The 19,549-nt window shown below is 42.2% G+C and overlaps 1 protein-coding gene and 1 long non-coding RNA gene across 4 annotated transcripts in view; one reads left to right on the forward strand and one right to left on the reverse strand.

The window, feature by feature from the left end:
* CA10 (carbonic anhydrase 10) overlaps window positions 1-19,549 on the forward strand; it is a 339,096-nt gene that overhangs the window by 169,089 nt on the left and 150,458 nt on the right. The window lies entirely within an intron of this gene.
* Window positions 12,779-14,845, reverse strand: LOC140897637 (uncharacterized). Its single transcript, XR_012154772.1, has 2 exons — window positions 14,747-14,845; window positions 12,779-13,125 (listed from the first exon to the last, which is right to left on the reverse strand). It is a non-coding gene; the product is annotated as an uncharacterized lncRNA (long non-coding RNA).

Consider the following 19,549-nt stretch of genomic DNA (forward strand, 5'->3'; position numbering starts at 1 on the left):
GAAATTGATGCATGAAAGGAAGATTGATTTATTTCATATAGTGTACAGTCTATTTTAGTATTCACATCAAGCACTCCTCTGTTCCCTCCACATCCATATTTTACAGCATTTTAACTGATTGATTTGATTTGACCCATCACTTTGATGGAACCCTTGCCACAGAGGGCACATGTGCATACCCCACAAATCATTTACTTGATTTGTTTCAAAACTGTTTAGCTTACCCTTAGGTTATTGTTGTGAACTTCCGGCCCTTTGATTTTGATCAGATTAACCAATCACGTGTGTTGCTGTCTGAGAGTCCCAACTCCGCATAGATGAAAGCTTAGTGTACTAACTCACTGCTCCCATCTTTTTTACAGCATTTATACGGTCTGGGTCAAATCCTTCTATCCTTATTCAGGTCAAATTCATATAGAGTGAGTAAGAACTGCAGGGTTCAGTCCTATACACACACAATGAACCTTGTACAGATGCTTCTAAATCGGATGAAGTGTCATCTCCTGTGTCAATTGCAGAGGCAAATGGTGTTGATACTGGTGGGTGAGTTGGTACTGAGGCCCAGAAGGTGTCCTGTACTTGCACGGGTACCTGAGGTTGGTAAGGATGTTGAGTTGGTACTGACTGGAAGTGTATCTGTGTACCTCAAAGAGTAAAGAGGAGCAAGAGCTACCTGCAGAAGAAGAAACACCACCTTATCTTTTGCTGATGATTTCAAAGCCTTTCAGGACCTTATGAAACATACAGCTGAGACCCTGTATATTCTGCTGGAGGAGATATCAGGATGGTTAAAGTCACGCATGAGAACCAGAGTGTGCGATCTAGTAGCTTCTGCGAGTTGCCGGAAGAAAGCCTCATCCACCTCATCCCCCTGGTCCGGTGGTCTATAGCAGACTCCCACCACTACATCACTCTTGTTGCTCACACTTCTAAACTTAATCCAGAGACACTCAGGTTTTTCTGCAGTTTCATACTGGAGCTCTGAGCAGTCATACTGCTCCCTTACATACAGTGCTACTCCCCCACCTTTTCTGCCCTGCCTCTCCTTCCTGAACAGTTTATAACCATCCATGACAGTACTCCAGTCATGTGAGTTATCCCACCAAGACTCTGTTATTCCAATCACGTCATACTTCCTTGCCTTCACCAGGACCTCCAGTTCTCCCTGCTTGTTTCCAAGGCTTTGTGCATTTGTATATAGGCACTTGAGATAACCTGCTGATCGCCCCTCATTCTCAGTATGAGGTAGGAGCCCTCCCCTCACAGACGTTCCTGCCTGTGCTTCCTCCCGGTATCCTGCTTGCCCACTTACCTCAGGGCTTTGGTCTCCTTCCCCCGGTGAACCTAGTTTAAAGCCCTCCTCTCTAGGTTAGCCAGCCTGCTCGCAAAGATGCTCTTCCCTTTCTTCATTAGGTGGAGCCCGTCTCTGCCGATCACTCCTCTTTCATGGAACACCATCCCATGGTCAAAGAATCCAAAGCCTTCTCTCCGACACTACCTGCGTAGCCATTCATTGACTTCCATGATTCGACGGTTCCTACCCCGGCCTTTTCTTTCCACAGGGACGATGGACAAGAACACCACTTGCGCCTCAAACTCCTTTATCCTTCTTCCCAGAGCCACGTAGTCCGCAGTGATCCGCTCAAGGTCATTCTTGGCAGTATAATTGGTGCCCACGTGGAGAAGCAGGAAGGGGTAGCGATCCGAGGGCTTGATGAGTCTCGGCAGTCTCTCTGTCACATCGTGAATCTTAGCCCCTGGCAAGCAGCAGACTTCTCTGTTTTCCCAGTCAGGGTGGCAGATAGATGACTCAGTCCCCCTGAGGAGAGAGTCCCCGACCACCACCACCCGCCTCCGTCTCTTGGGAGTGGTGGTCGTGGAACCCCCAACCTCAGGACATCACATCTCATGCCTTCCAACCAGCGGAGTCTCCTTCTCCTTTCTCCCCCGAGACGTATCATCTGGTCCACTCTCCGCAATGGTAGCTGTGGAGAGAACATGAAAACGGTTACTTACCTGTGTCTGTGTTGCTGGTACCCGGACATTCCCCCTTCTCTTCTGGAGGTCACACGTTGCCAAGCTTCTTCGCTGGCCTCTTGGCTCTGCTGTGCAACCTGCTCTAAATCTTTAGAGCTTTGTGCCTGTAGAAGCATATCCTGACTTTTGTCCAGGAAATCCTCAGATTCTCATATGCAACGCAGGGTCGATAACTGCTCTGCTGTTCCCCACTGCTCATCCCTCCACTCACAGGAGTCTCTTGAGGCAGAAGGTACAATCCCTTCCATCAATGGAAATGATCAAATGTATCCCATCAGACTTCATTGGGAAAGGATTCTATACCAGGTATTTCCTGGTCTCAAAGAAAACCTGTAGGGGAGAGACCAATTCTGGACCTCAGGACGCTAAAAACCTTTGGCTGCATTCAGTGATTCTAAATGGTAACCCAAGCAGCTGTAATCACCCACCCAGACCTCTCAGTGCATCGCCTCAAGGTGTGGCTACTCGGTGGTTCTCTGGTATAGAACTAGACTGCTCCCTAGAGGTACAGACAGGGCTGTTGCATAGCAAGAAACCTGCAATGAGAAAAATTTACCTGCTTCCAGACTTAGTGCAGTCACTGATCTGTGCTTCCTCTCAAGTCTCACATAACACATACACCCAATTACCTATTCAGTTTTAAAAATCACAGATGATCCCTGAGTTCAGTTAAAGTTCACCTAGCTACTAGCACTGCCTTTCATTCCCACATTGAGTGGTTTTCCATCTTTACCCACCCAACTCTGACAAGGTTTCTCAAAGGCCTCTTGCCTCCAGCTAAAGAACCAGTTCCACTGTGGGACTCCAACTCGTCCTCAATGTGCTGAGAGAACCACCGTTTGAACCTATGGTGAACTGTTCCTTCCTCCATCTATCTCTTAAAACCTCATTCCTTTTAGCCATTCCCTGGGCCAGGAAGGGAGGGGAGCAGAGATTGGAGCATTGATGGCTCACCTGCCATACGGAGTGTTCTATGGTGCCGAGATGACACTTTGCCACACCCTCTCTTCCTTCCTAAGGTTTCCTCAGAATTCCCCATCAACCAAAAGAGTCACCTGCTTGTATTTTATTCCAAGCCTCACTCTTCAAGAGAAGAAAAGAGCCTTCATAGTCCATACCTGCATCAAATTTCTATTCACTTCAAAGTGTGTCTCCCCTGATACTTATTTTCCATTCTCAAGCTAGGATCTGACAAAAAGTAAACATTAGAAAAACTGTGGTGGCTACTATTATTTTTAAGTGTCTCAATTTACAACCAACTTGTCAGAGTAACTTTAGTTTTGGTGGAAAAACTGCTTCTGTTGGCAAGCCTCACTATTGTAAGAAGAGCTCTTGCCTAGGCAGAACTGGGTCCATTAAGGGCTTTACCCAAACTTTTTATTTGAATTGCAGAATGCGTACTCCACTTAGGAAGGAAGGAACAATCCGTTGCATACATACAAAATGGGAAATGACTGCTTAGGAAGCAGTATGGCTGAAAGGGATCTGGGGGGTCATAGTGGATCACAAGCTAAATATGAGTCAGGTAAGGTAGTGCAACTAACCCCACTTTACAGATGGAGAACTGAGGCACAGAGACTAATTCATTTGCCTAGGGTATCTGTGGGGGAGCAGGAATTCAACCCAGATCTTTCACCCCCCAGGGTAGTTCTGTAACCATTGGACGACCCTTGGTCTGTATGTAAATGTGAAATAAAATGTTTGATTTTTTAATTTAAAAAATGCCGGTACAAATGCAGAGGAGTGGTCACAGGGGTGGGGCTGGAAAGTAAGCCTGTCCTGCATTCACTTAGCGCAGCAGCTCCTGTGGCTCCTGTCCTGTGGGGCAGCATCCAGGTTCCAGCTCCAGGCATTATGACTTGTTGTCATGAAAGACGGGCCAAACCTGAGCGACACTGCAACCCCGTGCACCAGGTTGCAATAATACTCAAATTTGGCCTGGCTGCTCTTCCCACCCCTGGTCACAATGGAGGGAAGTTGGGTCAAACCTGAGTCGTATTGCCACCCTATGTTCCAGGTGGCGATGCCCTGACGGGGGAAGCAGGCTTGCAAGGTGGGAGCAGCTTCTGTGGGGTGAGTTTATATCAGTCAGGGACAGAGACAAGTCAGACAAACAGAAGAATCATGGTACCCAGGACTTTTTTCCCACCATGAGAAACCTGCAGCGCTACTTACAGCCATGTTATGAAGGTATACACTCCCCACTAGAGCACCTCCTTGTGGCCCAGCGTGAAGGGAGAAGTTCTCTCCCATTGGCTTAGAGCGTCTTCATTAAACTGCGTTTTAAGTGTAGACCTGCCCATCTGGCCACACTTTGGGTATTGTGTATGCTATCAACCTTAGCTTCATTTGCTTTTTGTCATCTTTGTCCCCAGTACTGCAAACCCTTTAGCGTATGAATGGAGAGTGGGAGTGTTTACATGAAAAACACTACAGGGTTTGGCCCTGGAACAGTCCCGGAGTTTTTGCTGCTTTCTAGGGTTTTAGACCTCTCCCCTAGTTGGAAGAATTGCTTCCAGAAAGCTTTTTGCATGTCAGTTAGTCTTGCTGCTGTGGGGTGGGTCTCTCTCAAACTGCATCCTAGGTGCTTCTTCCATCAGAATGGCCAACCGCTGTGCCTTCTAAGCTATTTTTACAATAACTCATGGTACAACTAACTCTGAAGTGACACTTTTGCAGGTCAGCAGAACTGTCCCATTGAGCATCAAAACCACTATTCCGTGCTCTTTCATTTTGGGGACTAACTCCCATAGTCCATACCTGCGTCAAATTTCTATTCACTTCAAAGTGTGTCTCACCTGATACTTATTTTCCATTCTCAAGCTAGGATCTGACAAAAAGTAAACATTAGAAAAACTGTGGTGGCTACTATTATTTTTAAGTGTCTCAATTTACAACCAACTTGTCAGAGTAACTTTAGTTTTGGTGGAAAAACTGCTTCTGTTGGCAAGCCTCGCTATTGATCAGATTACATGTTGAGTTCTGGCTATGCAAGGAAAGGGGCAAGAAGTTTAGTCTGTTAATAATGGAAGTTTAGTCAGTCATTTGACACTTAATATTAAACCCGCTGGAGCTGATGTTCCGTATTTACATTACTATTTAAATTCCTGATAACTTCGCATTAGAATTTAGAGTTTAATTAACTAATCTTTGATTCTGGGCATGAGATTTCAACCAGGAGAAAAGAGCAAATTAAATTTAATCTCTTTTTTTAAGAAAGTAGCAAAAAAAAAAAGTGAGCCGCCTTGAATTCTGGTGAATACCTCTAATTTTAGGGTGTCATAATTCAGAACCCCTAGTCCAAATTCATTTCAAATTTGGGAGAAAAGTTATTTCTCGGTACCAGAGCTCACTTATCAGTTTTGAGGCCAATATCCTTTGCTTTGTGGATTCTAGGATGAGGGCAAAAATTGATCTTATAATGGAAATTCAGATAAAATCTTAGTCCCTGATTCATGTAAGTACTTAAGTGTGTGTTTAAATCCATCCTTGTTCAGGACAGAATTTACGCACATGTTTAACTTCAAGTCAACAGGTACTAGTGGGAAAACTTCCCCGAATTGGAACCTTAGCTATAGAATGGGTATCATATCCCAGACTCTTACTATTTCTCTTTCTCTAAATGGAGATATATTTTTCTTTAATTTAAATATTTAAACAATTTCTCCACTCAGTTGCTATAAATCTCAAGACTCGGAAGCCATTTATAACTTTCTGACAACTTTCTGAATTCCCTTTTCATACTTCCATTTACTTTTAACATTTCATTTCACTTTGTGTTTACAGATAGACTGAAATTATTTTAAACCTCCTTAGAGGGTAATATAAAGATCTTAAATAACAGATTGCAATTTGTTCACCTTTTGTGCTGGACGTATTAATGGTTAATGACTTATTTGCTGTTTTACATGGGTGCTTCCAACTTCTTTTTCTTACAACAACAGAGGTCTTTGCTGAAATGGTCATACCTGGGTTATGATGGAAGCTATTCTGCCATTATGTTTACGGTACAGTGTATGTCAAATAGCAGTCAAAGTAATTTGGGCATCACGGGAAATAATATGAGAGATTCTAGTGCTTTCTGTAGAAACCTTCAAATTCCCATTTCATTAAAAATTCCACTCTGCAGCTGGTAGCAGAGATTACTGTGTTTCACCATCTGTGCAGATTAATGTTGACTAAAAGAGAGTGGGTGCAACAGATGAGATGGCTGGCTTTGCAGATAAAACAAAAAAACTCGAAGTAGAATATCTTTTCTCGACTTTTGCATCTTACACCTGTTTCATTTTAATCGCATGACTAAATTGTTTAAGGCAAACAATTCCAGCTTTATAAAAAGCTGATTAATTTAGAAATTTCAGATCATCAAGCTGTTTTTGGACTTGTAATTGAACACTGTTAGTAATGGGAATATTTGGACTTCATTAGGAATTAGTTGAACACCTTGCATTATACCTTCTGCTAATCTCTGAATATGATTTCTTTACCCAAGCACCCACAATGGCACCAATTCGTGATACTGGAGAATAACACCAGATGTGCTATAGACTGGATTACCAATGAACAGCTAGCATTTGGAAACTCAATTGATTAAAACCCATGCTACTGTTGTTTTTATTTCCATGCCCTTCTTCTCTGGGAGCCTTTACTAATCATTCCCGAGGGCAGCCACCTTGTTTACGGAAACTGCATTTTTAATCAATTTGATGTCACTACACATCCTACCGTGTTACAATTTTCAAATTACATTAGCCTAATTTTTATCCAAATGCATAACAGAGAACAAAGGAAATATAGTGCTGCCTTCTTGCTGCACATCAAATAATGAAACAAATTGTTGGCAATGATCATTGTACTGGGTTTCATCACTAAAATTAATGGATTTGCCAGGAAATGGGATAATAACTTTGATTATTTCTTGAGAGCAAGTGGAAAGCAAAAACGGCAATTAAGGTAACCTTGAACCTCAGCGTTGCACTGCACCTCGGACCAGATGGTCATTTTATGCTTTTATGGCATGTGGGAGGAAAAGTGCATCCATTTAGGGCTTCTCCCCACCAGGGTAAAAGGTATTTTGTTGTGTTTTTAAGCTCATTAGCGAACACATTTTAACCCTCTAGTGGAGACAGGGCAAGTTGTTTTGTAATCAGAGCTTCTGATTTTCAGTTTTACCAGATAAACACTGATAAAACACCCCCAATACAAAATAAACAAATGAAATAATAAAAAATGAAATAGGTAGTGGTCCAATAAACTCCAGAAATTGTTACTGGTAGGTAAGGGCTTGTCTACACAGAGCTGTAATGCAGACTACGAGGCTGTGATTTCTTAAGATTAAACTTCAAACTAAAATGTGGTGCATTAGTTGATCCGCGTAGACGTTGCTGGGGTACGCTAAAGGTTCCTTAATGCACATTAACATTGGGCTGTTTGAAACAGTACAATTTTAAAGCGCACTAGGTTACTCATCACAGTATATACAAAGAGAGAGCCTGGAAAACCCCCAATGTTTGGACATCTACATAAAACTCAAAAATTGATTAAAAAAACAAACAAACCCAGAAAAACTAAATTAATAAATCCGCCAAGCCAGACGACCTAATTTTAATACATGTTGGCTGGTCAAAGGTGAAACTAAAGAGGGGAGCCTAGGAATCTTTTTGTTTTCATTTCCATTCATTGCACCCCTTGGTTCAGGCTGTTATCACTGCTCTATTGTTAGCTGTAATTTGTGCAGTTCTTCCAGTAGTTTATCTTAATTATTCCTAAGGAGTAACAAACAAGCCAGCAAATAGTTTGGGGCTGTTATTTCAGTAATATGTAATAAACACACATTGCTGGGAGCTTCAAAGCTTCTGTTTCCCCTTGTGATGGAGGATGCCTCTTCAGAGTCATTACTCTCTAGATTATATTTCAGATAGTCAGTTTCAGCTGGTGCATAAGTGTAAGAAATATAAATATTGTCTCTACTTTCTCTATTGACTGCATAGTATTTTGTAATTTTACCAGCTTGAGGAGCGCATAACTCTAATTGTTCTTCTAGTCTCTTATTGTGTTTTCTCACTTCCATCTCTTGATTTATTTGAATGTTTTCCTGAAGGAAAGAAAGCTTTCACTTAGGAAGCAAAATAAAATATCTTAACTGAGAGTCAGTCCTTTTGTAGTGCATCTTGCATATTTGTGTTGCTTTTTTGTATCTTAAAATATTTGGAACGACAACACAAGTAGAATAGTCTCCATGGTTTTAGATCTGACTAATAATATTTATTAGGTTTCAGAGTAGCAGCCATCTTAGTCTGTATCCACAAAAAGAAAAGGAGGACCTTAGAGACTAACAAATTTATTTTGAGCATAAGCTTTCCTGAGCTACAGCTCACTTCGTTGGATGCATGCAGTGAAGTGAGCTGTAGCTCACGAAAGCTTATACTCCAATAAATTTGTTAGTTTGTAAGGGGCCACAAGTACTAATATTTATTAGTGTTATGATGAGTTAGATGCTCTAGAAACATTGTTAAGATAGGAACAATTTAGAATGAAAGGGATTAAAATATATTGCTGATAGAAAGGTGCAATTTGTGTAGCTGTGTGGGAATTGAATTTTCATCTCATGGAAAATTCCGATGTTTTTACTTTTATTTTCGTCCTAAAATTAAATGACCATTCAAAATAGATCAAAAAAAATTTGCAGAAAGAAAAATTCTGAAAAATTTATATTCAGAAATATATATATAAACCTGCTATTTCTAATAGAAACAAAACACTTTATTTCAAACTTTCCTATCAAAAATTTGAAAAATGTCTTTGAAAAATTCCCACAATTTTTTTTTAATTTGACCAAATTTTGGGGCAAAATTTTCAGTTTTTTGAAAATTTTCCTCCCACTCTAATGATTTGCATTTTCTTCTTAGCTGAGACATTGTATCATGCACGTTTCACTTTAAAGTGGAACAGGTGGGAGCTCAGCTAAAAGGGTTGGGGAGCAGCCCTTCACCTCCCTGCATTTGCTGAACAGCACTTCCCAATAATGCCATCTTTTGCCCGGCTGGTGTAGTGAGAGCTCCTCCTCCTCTTTCAGTCTGCTTAAACCACCGATCCTGTCCTGTGGAGATGGTTGACTGCTCTTTGGCTTTGAAGGTAACAAGTTACCTCTTGAAGATAATGGGACTTTAACCTGCAAGGACATATGTCCCATGTGTCATGAAAATGACAAGGAGGAATGTTCTTCTACAATGAAAATATTGGAGAGAAGTTTGTACTATTAGCATAATGTGTTATGAAATCCAGAGGGGTTGCATGGTCAGTAGCCATGACTGGTTGAAATTTGTTTCCTTACCTGGAAGTTACTGTATCTCTGTGTTTATCTAAGTGACACAAAACTGTAGGAAAGATTAAACTTCAAACTCCAAAAATTAATGGGACGGGGTAGTGATGGCTAGTGGATGCACGGGGAAAAAGCCATTATCCAAGAAAATAATACCCTAACTCTTAGCACAATACTTGTTTTCAAGACAGACAAATGCTCTCCAAACACCCTGTGTGGTAGGTAAATACAATATCACTATTTTACAGAACAGGTTGCTGAAAAGGAAGCTAAATGAGTTGCCCAAGGCCCCAAAGTGAGTCATTGGCAGAGTTCGGGTTATACCCCTGAGGTTCCTGATGCACAGCTCAGAGCACAATCCACTAGACCATGCTGTCTCTTAGCATGGAGTTTATAATGGAAACTCAGCACTGTGGTGCCAGCAGCCCGTTAAAATTATAGCAGGAACTTTTTGAGGAGTAGCGGGTCTGTTCAGTCTTTGCAAACCAAATTTTTTTTTTTTTGTGTAGTCCACAGTTCATTTTAATATAACTTTCTGCCAAGTAAATAATTTATGGAGCTCATTAAAGCACTTTTGAAGGAATAAAAGTCAGATTTTCATGGAAAAGCAGAAGAAAAATCAGTTCTTTTCGTAGAATCATAGAATATCAGGGTTGGAAGGGACCTCGGGAGGTCATCTAGTCCAACCCCCTGCTCAAAGCAGGACCAATCCCCAACTAAATCATCCCAGACAAGGCTTTGTCAAGCCTGACCTTAAAAATATCTAAGGAAGGAGATTCTACCACCTCCCTAGGTAATGCATTCCAGTGTTTCACCACCCTTCTAGTGAAAAAGTTTTTCCTAATATCCAACCTAAACCTCCCCCACTGCAACTTGAGACCATTACTCCTCGTTCTGTCATCAGCTACCACTGAGAACAGTCTAGATCCATCCTCTTTGGAACCCCCTTTCAGGTAGTTGAAAGCAGCTATTAAATCCCCCCTCATTCTTCTCTTCCGCAGACTAAACAATCCCAGTTCCCTCAGCCTCTCCTCATAAGTCATGTGTTCCAATCCCCTAATCATTTTTGTTTTAATGTGAAATTTTTGGTGATTGATCTTTCACTTCTTCTGTATATGACTTTGAAGTGGTTAGCAGTATACGGTATGGCTAAAAACCATAAGTAATTTTTATTCTGCTTTTTATTTTACTTGTATGTGTCCATTGTTCATTTTAAATTTGTTTTATGTAAATTGGGTCTCCTGACATGAACCAAATAAAACAAAGTTAGATTAATTGGCTAATTTTCAAAGACTCATTCTGTGTTGATGGCAATCTTTTCATGAATTTTTTATTATTCTCTTGTTTAGTGTGCCAGTGATTTTCTCTGAAAAGATGGGGAGTGAGTTTCTTATGAATATTTTGGGTGGTGGACTAAATTCAGCTTTGACATAAGCAGGCGTAACTCCCATTGATGTGAACTGGAATTTCACCTGCTTTATATATTTTTTTAACTTTAAGTGTAGTGTAATCCAGATTTTCTCCCACAATGTTTGGAAAATGGGGGCGCTAGCAAAGAACAGTGCAAGCTGCTCGGTTCTGACCACTTCTGAAAAGCTGGCTGTTTATTTAGGTAACTAGGAGATGCAGGGGCTTTTGCAAATCTGGTCAGTGATTAGTACGAAGAAGGTTGCTCCATGCTAGTGGAGTTTCTGCTGTTACTCAATATTTGTAACTGTTTTTTTTTTTTAATTTACTTCTGTGGGACTTTGTGAGCATAAAGCTTTGCACAGTTGGGCTCTCAATTAATATAAATTTGATTGATCAATTGTACCATGTATTTTCATTTGCAGAAAGTGAGTGAACATATGTTGTTAGGCCCAAATCCTGTTTGTCTTATTCATGCAAGTAGTCACACTGGCTTCAGTGGACTTCTCAAATGAGTAACCAGGTCAGAACTTGGCATTTAGTGGTACCTAAATATCTTGTAAGAAGCCATGAATAATGTTCAAGTACCCTTCTGATGCTCAATAGCATGATTTTTTGCTGTGCTACTCTCTTGGATAATCTGATTCAAATTAAGTGTCTTCACTGGATCTTGATACAAGCTGTTTCTGCAGATCATGCCCTCAGCTGTTACTATCTCTTTTTTAGTATGAGTAAAGAAATCAGTCATTGTGCTGTCAGTGGAGGGTGAATATAAATTAAATACTTGAGAAGAAATTATGGGCTACTGCTTGATGCTTCATAAATTAAAGAGCTGAGTCTTTCTTACTTGCTGATCATCTTCCAGATTCACAGTCAATTTCACGTGTCTAAAATTCAGGGAGATGGTTATTTGAAATAGGGTGCCTGTGTATTTTAGAGGAATTTGTCCCAGTACAACTACATAAATATAGTTACCCATTGTGACAAAGTTCCTCCTCTGCCTCGGTGGGTCCCGCGCTTATTGGCGGATTTGCTCGCCTCAGAGATTCCCAGCAGCCCACAGTTTGGCCACTTTTGCTAGTGGCTCAAACCTGCCGTCCACTCAGCTAACCTCATCACTAGCCAGCATGGGGGAAATGGAGAACAATGTCTCTGTGTCCCACCTAGTGGGTCGGGAACAGGCCAGATCCCTTTCCAATTTAGACCTTCCCTTCTGGTGTTTCTCACAGACCAGGTCAACTCCTCTTGTGTCCGATCAGGAGTTGGAGGGATGGGGGGAACCCAGATTCACCCTCTACACTGGGTTCCAGCCCAGGGCCCTGTGGATAGCAGCTGTCTACAACGTTCCCTGTATCAGCTGCATGACCGCTACAACTCCCTGGGCTACTTCCCCATGGCCTTCCTCCAGCACCTTCTTTATCCTCACTGTAGGATCTTCCTCCTGAAACCTGATCACGCTTGAACTCTTCAGTCCTCCTGCAACATGCCTTCTCACTCCCTGCTCCTTGCGCACCCCCCTGCTAACTGATGGGAGATCCTTTTTAAACCAGGTGTCCTGATTAGCCTGCCTGCCATAACTGATTCTAGGAAGGTCTTAATTGGCTCCAGGTGTCTTGATTAGCTTGCCTGTCTTAATTGGTTCTAGCAGGTTCCTGATTGCTCTAGGGCAGCCCCTGCTCTGGTCATTCAGGGAACAGAAAACTATTCATCCAGTGGCCAATATATTTGTCTTCTACCAGACTCCTGTACCCCACTGGTCTGGGTCTGTCACACCATGTTAAACCCCTAATGTAAGTGCACTCTCCTGATATAAAGCAGTGATTACCTGGATAAATTTTACTCTGACAACTTGCATTAGCAGTTTGTATCATTAGCTACACAGGTGCAAGTCTCAATCATTTTCCTACTATAGACAGGCTCAGAGCAGTGAGGACAGTTCTGGTGGCTCACAGTGCCGTTATTCTGGTGAATTAGCATACTCCAGCTTTTGACAAATGTTCACTAAACCAAACCTTCATTAAAGATCCTTCTTTAATACCAGAAACGCTTCCTCTTCCAATGCACTGCCGTTGAAATATTATTTCCTGTTACAATTCTGCTTCCCACTGCTTGGGTTGTCTCAGCATTTTTAGCAAATAACTCACTAACTAGCTCCCTGAATCAGAGAAATTCTTCTAACTATGGCTTCTAGAAACGGCAGGCATTAATAAAGTAGCGCATTCAGTAAAGTTTCTGGTTTAAAAAGTGCAATCCTGATAGTTGAGGTCTGTGACAGATCATCCATTAAAATTAAGCATGCTGTTTAGGAAGATGCTACCCATCCAGATGTGGAACTTCTTGGAGTGTCCAGTGGAAATACTCTAGAATAGAGGAGAAAAAGCAGAGGTGAGAGGGAGGAATCCATGGCCTAGTTTACAGCACATCTGGGCAGATTAAGGGGAAAAGGACAGAAGAAATGCAGAAAGAAAAAGGAGAGTATAGATGGTCATCAAATACAGAGAAACATGTTTTAATTTGGCACACTAACATAAAAATAATTTCTTAATGGAGCTGATCTGCTCACCTAAATGAAGAAGAATTAGGGCCATCTCTTAAGAGAGGAGATTGGCTGATAAAGGTGGTTTCTTGTATAGCTTTTATGCATATATATCTGTTCTGTCTGCCTATACTTGTATAGGTGGAACAGAATATGTATGTATTTAGCCTTTACAAGAGACCATCCTTATAAGCCAAAATCCTATTACCTTCAGTAAGTGCAAGTTTACACTAATCAAGTCAGTTGAGGCTTGGCAAATGTAACTCCATTGTAGTGAAACCACAGTTGAAGATGGCAATAAAATACATTTAATAGCTCACTGCAGGGGCCTGCTATACAACTGTGGCTTTGATTCTTTTGCCATCCTCTCCACCTTGAATCAAGGCCAGAAAAGCAATGCCACTCCATAAAAGTCATACCATTCTGTTATTGGCAATGTAATCTTTAAAACTGTTGGCTTGCAAGTAGGAAAATGTAAAGAGGATTTCTTGAAAAATGGCACACCTCTGTGAAAATACCGAGAGTTAGGAAAACCAATGAGCAAAGTTGTGTTCCCTTCCTTTCTCCCACCTCCCCCGAAACTAACACCCTTCACCCCCCTCCCGCCCCGTGAACCTCAGATACCCAGCACTTTCCGTAAAGATTAATTGGAAGAATATTTCCTGCCACTGCCTTCTGGGGGATCTCCCTCTCAAAATGTCCCAGCATTATAGTCATTGATGACAATGTCAATAGTGTTAATTTAGACTATTAGAAGATATGTACAAAATATCAGGCTCTGATGGGACCTGTTCAGTTCCAAGATTTGCAGTCCCATGCAGGCTACCTTGCCAATCCAACACTCTTTGGCACAGAAATAGGATTGTTTTTAATTCGCAGGAAAGGGCCTTCTCCCCATCTCTTGTCCTTTTCAGGGATGGGACACTCAACTGTTATCCTGTAATTAAACTATCACTACAAATAGGACTCTACTCCCAGCTGCAAAGACAGACCACCTCAGGTGCTGCTAGCTTGGAGCTGAGCTACCATGTCCTGCCTGCAAACCTTGCTGTCAGTTCTCACTCTCCAATATTATGTCTAAATAGAGGATTATTGGCTCCCACATCTGAGAAGTGGGCACCATCCAAATGAGAGTCCTCTTGTGCTACTCCTAGCTGAAAGGGTGGAAGTTCTCTTTGCTCAGATAAAGTCCTTCCATGTCCTCTCTGCTGCTGTTGGTCTGTGAGTGCTTCCCCAACCCCAACCCTAAGACCATACCAGCATGGTCAACTGAAAAAGCTGCCCTGTGGCAGCACACAATTCCTCGTGATTCAGTTGAGCAGCTCCATGCCTTTCTTCCCAACCAAACTGTTGAACCACCTCAAGATTATATCTGCGGGAAGGATGCTGTTGCCACAACACATGAATCAGAGCATCCCATGATGGCTGGGCCCCAAGAAACATACCTGATTCCACACAAAGCCTTAACGGAGATCCTTGCGGATGACTCACTGCCCCTGTGTAGGCCTGGCACATAATGAAATGGCAGGTTCCTGGATTGAGAAGGATCTGCCACTTCAGTCTTGTCCTGTCACACCCATGGGAAAAGCTATAAAATCAAAGCCATGAGGTTACATATAAACAAGTGCCCCGTCACAAGGGAGGAGGATAGGTGAGTACTGGGAAGGAAGAGAGAGCTCAGGATCATTGGATACTTTACAGAGTGCAGCGGAAAGAGGCCTGCTTCTACCAATCACCACCTTTTAGGGGTGGCACTGCAGTCCACTGGTCTTAGGGTATATCTACACCGCACCATTAAACCAGGCTCATACTCAGATTTTAACCTTAATTCTCCGGCTGTTCACACAGAAAAAACTCTAACGTGTTTGGATGTGTTTCAAGCTTTGGCTAGCTGGCCCAGCTGTGGGGGAGGAGGGTGTGCTAGACCCTGCACTCTGGTTTAACTTTGGCTAGAACCCACCCCTTTTGCAATGAGGATTCAGAAAAAATCACTCAAGTGCTAATAGCCCCCCCAGTTCTCTTACTACAGTTTCCCCTGAAGGACAGACAAGTTCTCCTGTATTTCATACAGTTGACTGGGAAAGGATCCATAAAGTGCCTGTGCACAAAACCATGGGGTAGGCCCCCAGACACATGAGCAATTGCAGAATCAGTGGGGACACAGTAGCATGGTGTGGCTTTGCAGTGGGGATGCTCACACCTGGTCTAGGCTAACCTGGTGCCAATTACCTGGATTAACTGTGTGGCATAGACATAGCCTCAGAGGCACTGGGCTACATGTATGGGGTGCTGCTATTGGCTGAGGGTCATTGCTGTGCCATCCAGAGCTTCGCCCACCCTTCTGGCCCTTCCCCCCAATCCAACAGTAGCTGAACCCTCACTTTTGTATATTTTGGGAGCTAATTCCCTCTCCCTTAATGAACAACAGAATTCATTGGATTGCTGCATGTGTTGGAAGGGAGATTGTCAACAGCCTGATTCATCCATCAGCCTGCTATACAAATCGTGGTATTTTCTGAATGAAGCAGGAGGTGTGAAATCTTTAGCTACTGCTGCCCTTGCAGTTATATCTGAAAATGTGTCAGCCCTTTCATGATGTGTTCTCCAAATATCTGAAGAGGTGTTTACAGAGGGACACTGCATTTCAAAACAGCGGTTTGAAGAGCTACTTGCCATTCCTTGCCATACCTGCGGCATCCGTTATATATTTCTTTATCACTGCATCCTCAGAAATGTAATATATTCAGCCAAAATTATTATGCAGCATATGCTTATACTGGGATGTTGTGCTCTAGGTTTGTACAGGCGGAATATTTGTGTATATTCAGAGATTAAGTATTAAATATAAAAGCCATAAAAAACCCCAACAATTATTGGTCTAAATTATTATCTTGGTTACTGCATTGCTGTAAATCCATGGTAGCTTAATTGGCAGTGATCTGATGGGTTTAAAAACAAAAAGAGAGTGGCATAGTTATGTCTCCAAAGCATTACGCGAAGGGTTAAATCCTGTTCTAATTCACATTAGTGTTAATCTGGAGTAAATCCAGTGAAAACAAAGGATTTACTCCCTGTTTTATATTGCTGTAAGTAAAAGCAGAATTTTGCCCTGTGATGAAGCCCCACAACCCAAACCCCGTGAGCCCAAGTTCGTTGACCTGGGCTCTGAGACTCAGTGCCGTGGGTTTTTCTTTGCAGTGTAGACATACCCTAAGTGGTCAGCTAAGGGTCGGGTTGCCCTGTTCTGAGCACACGTGACTGGCTAGGCGTGGTGAAGCAAGAGGAGAAGCCAGCAAAGGTTCTCTTCATGGAGTTTTCCTTGGTCCGTCTGTCATGGAATACCCAGGAGGGCTTGACCCCCAAGCTCTGTGGAATTGCAAAGGTTGGGAGTGGGTAGGTCTGAGGTTTTATTTCAGGGCCATCTGTAATGGGAACTGCATTTCCAGCCAGTTGGAATTACCTTCATGGTCTAATCATCTTCAACACGTGCCCCATGCCCCAAGTCCCTGGAATTGAAGGTGTTTCAGTTTCCTGCAAAGGTTTAAATAGAGCCAAATAATTCCCACCTTTGCCACCACCTCCTCCTCATCCCAAAAATGCAAAGCCAACCAGATGAGGAAGCCCAGCAAAGCAACAGCAGCTCTGCCTTTCCAAAATAAATAAAGCTGCATTATTTTCAGGCGGCTCTCACTCTGCTGTATTGTAAGCTCAGTGGTTTGAGCATTGGCCTGCTAAACCTTGGGTTATGAGCTCAATCCTTGAGGAGGCCATTTAGGGATCAGGGGCAAAAATTCGGGATTGGTCCTGCTTTGAGCAGGGGGTTGGACTAGATGACCTCCTGAGGTCCCTTCCAACCCTGAGATTCTGTGATGAGCATCCAAGCAGTAATACGGTCACCTTGGCTTTGCTACGGTGAACAATGCCAGTGCCTGATGCCAGCTCTTCTTGTAGCCCACAAAAGGGAGGTGGCGGGGAAAGCATATGTAAGAGTGTGTACTGAGTGTGTTTGTGGCTTGCAGACTTACTGATATACTTGGAGTCAGAATTCACTGTACAGTTTCATGGGGAGGAGAAAAACTCTAGTGTTGGGAAGTTTTGTTTGGAAATAAATTGTTGATGAGGCAGGAAAATTAATTAGTAATTAAACTAAATTAATTAGTAATTAAACTAATTACAGTTTGATAGATAGCTAAGAGCGTTTTGTCTTCCTGAATCCATCATTTTTGTCTGTGAGGCATGTACCATGGTTTAGAAAATGGCCCAAATCAAAATTCTAGATCTAAATACCCCAAAACTCTGGAGGAGTTTGGATAATAATAATAGTACCTAGTTCTTTTATATAGCACTTTTTTATCAGTAGATAAAATCTCAAAGTGCTTTTCAAAGGAGGTCAGTATTGTTATCCCCAACTTACAGATGGGGAAACCGAGGCGTAGAACAGGAAGTGACTTGGCCATGGGCCACCCAGCAAACCAGTAGCAGAGCCAGAAATGGAACCCAGGTCTCCTGAGACTTAGTCCAGTGCCCTAGGCCACAGAATTAAACTATGTAGCATTACTTAATACAAAATTTTTGTTGGCTTCTAGTTTAACAAGACTTCTTTTTCTTTCTGATGGTTGGGTTTTATTTCTTTGTTTTGCTTCATTTTCATTCTTGGGGTTTTTTCTTCAACCGTGTCCAAGTAAAGAAAGCTTGAATCCTTCAGTGGAAGGAGGTTCAAATTCAGTGAATAAAGTGCTAGAATTCCATCACAAGTTTCATACTAGATCAAAAATTTTAGGCCTGAGAACAGCAGACCAGATTTCGATTTTTATTTACTAATATAGAGATGTGCAATAATAATTAATCTAGTATTCTACTAGGAAATAATCCATTATACAAGAAAAGAATAAAAATGCGAGTGTTTTGTGAGGGTCAGTGTGACAGATGTGACACTATAAAATCGCTTTATCTACCAGTGAAACCAGCCAGTGGAAGCATGTGCCTGGCAGTGCAGAAATTCCACAGCAGTATATTAGCTTTGCAAAAGAATCTTTTCTGCCATTTGTTTATTTTTAATGCCTGACTAGTAAACCTCACTGGCAGAATGAATAATTACTACCATTCTGGTTTTGTGTTTCTTTCTTTACAATCCCAATCTATTCTGCATCATCAGTATGAGATTCAAGCACATATAATAAATTAGACTAGCTGCCACAGCAGTGTTCTTACTGCTACAGATTTGCATCAGTTGACAGTAGATAAATTGCAAAAAAAAACATGGAGGAAAAATACATACATTAAAACCATGGAGTGTTTTAAAAACTTTCTGAGGCCCAGGAGTTTGATTCAAATGCTGATTCAGACCCCAAGTCAAATTAAAATGTGAACTGTCTACATTATGCTGTCAGAATGCCTCCAAGCACCACTGTTCAGTTTCTGTGGTTCTGCCATGCTTCCCAGCAGCTCTGCAAAGGGGAGTGAGACGGGTTTGGTCACAGAGACCCCCTTGGGACTGCACCTGATGTACTGAAACTACCTCTGAGCCTGGTTTCCCTGCCAGCTTGGGACTTCAGAACCCTGTTTTGTTGAGCCAGACATGCCAGCCGGCTGCAACATAGACCCAGAGTCTGAACCATGCCCCCAAAGCTGCAGACTTAACTGAAAATGGCTTAGTAAGTACTCCTGTCTCCAGCACCTAGCTCCCAGTGGTATCCAAACCTCAAATAAATCCGTTTTACTCTGTACAGGGTAAACGTATATGGGTAAACTCATAAATTGTCCGCCTTCTATAATACTGATAGAGATGCACATGCAAAACAAAACACGCAGTTCTAAGCCTAACATGTGAAGAAACTGATGACAGATGAAATCTTACCCTCAGAGATGTTCCAATAAGCTTCTTTTACAGACTGGACTCCTTCCCAGTCTGGGCCCAATCCTTTCCCCGGTACAATCCTGATTAGTTCCAGCTCAGGTGGTAAGAAGGGGATTTCTTCATGACTGGCCCCCTTTGTTCTGTTCCACCCCCTTTTTATAGCTTTGGCACAAGGCGGGAATCATTTGTCTCTCTCTGGGTTCCCACCCCTCCTTCTAAATGGAAAAGCACCAGGTTAAAGATGGATTCCAGTTCAGGAGACATGATCACATGTCCTGTGAGCTCCCTTCTAGTCCTCCTGGACTGGTCTGTAGGTATGCAGGGGAGACTTGCAGGTAAACAGAGTAATCTACGGTCAGTTGTCCTAGACAATGGGAGCCATCAAGATTCT

The sequence above is a fragment of the Lepidochelys kempii genome, chromosome 14 (genome assembly GCF_965140265.1).
Source record: "Lepidochelys kempii isolate rLepKem1 chromosome 14, rLepKem1.hap2, whole genome shotgun sequence".
Taxonomy (NCBI): Eukaryota; Metazoa; Chordata; order Testudines; family Cheloniidae; genus Lepidochelys; species Lepidochelys kempii.